We start from the raw sequence: 2,500 nt of genomic DNA on the forward strand, positions 1-2,500 counted from the left end.
CTCTTCTTTTATTCCTCCCTTTTCCTTACTCTTCCCTCCATTCTCTTCCTCCTCCTCCTTCTCTTGTTCCTCTTCCTCCTTCTCCTTCTCTTGTTCAAATTAACAACAGAAGAATATACTCAGTTAACGGAAACCTTTCTGCCTTAAATAGCGAAGCAACATCTCAATGAACTTCGTCGCCTAAACTTGTAAAAAAGAAAAAGTCTCTACAGTCAGCGTTTGTCAAGCAGGGTTCCCCGGAACCCTAAAGTTCCGCAAAAGGTCCCTAAGGGTTCCGCGAGAACAAGTGAGATAAGCTAATGCACTTTTGATTTTTTATCTAATTTTGTATACGCGATATAAACACGCACGACATATTCTTGGTTACTGTAATAATGTACTATAGACATCATTCTATCTAACCTACTATTACGATGGAAATAGAATGAGATAGATATAGTATATATGTTTTTTTTTGTTTTTTGTTTTGTTTTTTGCGTAGGGGTTCCTTGAGACATGCAATTTATTCTAAAGGTTATGCAAGGGTAAAAAGGTTGAGAAACGCTGCTCTAGATTGAGCCTATGGGGTGTGGGGGGAAGTCTGTCTCCTTCATTAATCTACACGACCCTCCAAGATATCTTGGCTCAGCAGAGAAGACCCCTTAAGGTCGATTTACACACATCAGTGCCCTATCAGTACCATGTCAGTTCAGTGTCAGTGATATCCATGTCGCTGATGGTTCTCAACCTTTGCTACTCCATTCCTCCCTTCATGAATTCTCAACGTTCGTGTAGCTTATTTTCATTTTTCTCCCAAATCCTACCCCCCCCCCAAAAAAAAGATAAATAAATAAAATAAGAATAAATATATAAATAGATAGATAAGTAAATAAATAAATAAGATGAATGAATAAATAAATGAATAAATAAATAGATGAATAAATTAAAGAATAGATAAATAAATAAATAAATAAACAAACAAATAAATAAATGCAAAAAATCGATAAAAAAATAAGAAATAAATAAAAAAAATTATTATAATGTTGACAACCACTATTTCACATTTCTTCCGTCAGAACAGTGATGGATTTTTTTTTCTATTCAAATTCCTCACATTATACAGAAATGTATAACTTGTAACTGCAGGCCATGGCCCCCCCCCCTCCCTAAATTCTTGTCATGGTTCCCTTAGGGCAGTGGTTCTTAACCTTTTTTGGCAGCGACCCAAAATTTTACACAAATCAAGCATCGCGACCCAAGCCTACAGAGATATATATTGAAATTTCAAAACACTTCAAATAAATTTTCTGCTTTGGAGTTTTTATTTAATCATGGTCTGCTTAGAATCCTAAAACTAGGCATCATGTATTTTAATTATTACAGTATATAATTATGATATATTTGCAGTGGGAAAAAATATTTATTTTCTGCAAACCCTTAGCGACCCAATAAAATGGCTTGGCGACCCAAATTTGGGTCGCGACCCAGGGGTTAAGAACCACTGCCTTAGGGGCTCTCATAGCCCTAAGGCTGAGAACTACTACCCTAACCGGTCGAATGTTCCGCAGCGTTGATTTACGATCCCCGACGCACGCCGCGTCGATGGTCGATGGACCTCGTGAATAATCGTAGGAGCGAGTTTGTCTGAGGTTTGGTGGCATTGCGTCGATGCCATTAATAACACATTGGAAGCGGTCGATGATACAATCGGTGCCACGTCTCGCATAGACGTGGCATTCCCTGACTTGGAGTAACATAATAGTATATCCATGAATGACACATTATCTGATACCACGCGCCGGGTAACATTTACTTTTTTTTTTTTTTTTTTTGAGTTCTGGATCCCAAAAAAGCCGTTCTCTTCATCTTCGCAGCTAACACCCTTCCTCCCCACATCTCCCTCGATAGCAAAAAGGGGGAAATCTGTCTCGATGAAAACTGATTATACATTTGAATCTTCGCTGAATATCAACTTCATACGAAGTACAGTTGCCAGCACTTACACCTGGTACAACGTGCCCCCGAGTGTTTGTTTGCATAACAACATTAAGCTTTTCGTCGTTGTTCGGTTACCAGTGAGTAATATCTAATACCGTGGAAAGAAGATAGCATAAATATTTCCAATTAGACAGTATTAAGTTTAGCTTGATACTTTTGATATCGTGGGGGTTTGAATGACTTCACCTGGAGATGACAAGAGTTCAAAGTTTAAGTACGTTCTCCTCCTCTTCTTCATCTTCTTACTGCACTCCCTCTTCCTCTTCCTCTTCCTTCTCCTTCTCTTTTTCATCTTCTTACCGCTCCTCCTCTTCCTCTTCCTCTTTCTTCTCCTCCTCTTCTTCATTTTCTTACTGCACTCCCTCTTCCTCTTCCTTCTCCTTCTCCTCCTCTTCTTCACCTTTTTACCGCACCTCCTCATCCTCTTCTTATGGCGTCGTCCTTTGTGCAATTTATTCTGGCTAAAAAGATGTGGGGGATTGAACATCTTGTTCACTTAACTTATAAGACTATAAGAATGAAG

The sequence above is a fragment of the Oratosquilla oratoria genome, chromosome 25 (genome assembly GCF_046742065.1).
Source record: "Oratosquilla oratoria isolate Oo_2021 chromosome 25, ASM4674206v1, whole genome shotgun sequence".
Taxonomy (NCBI): Eukaryota; Metazoa; Arthropoda; class Malacostraca; order Stomatopoda; family Squillidae; genus Oratosquilla; species Oratosquilla oratoria.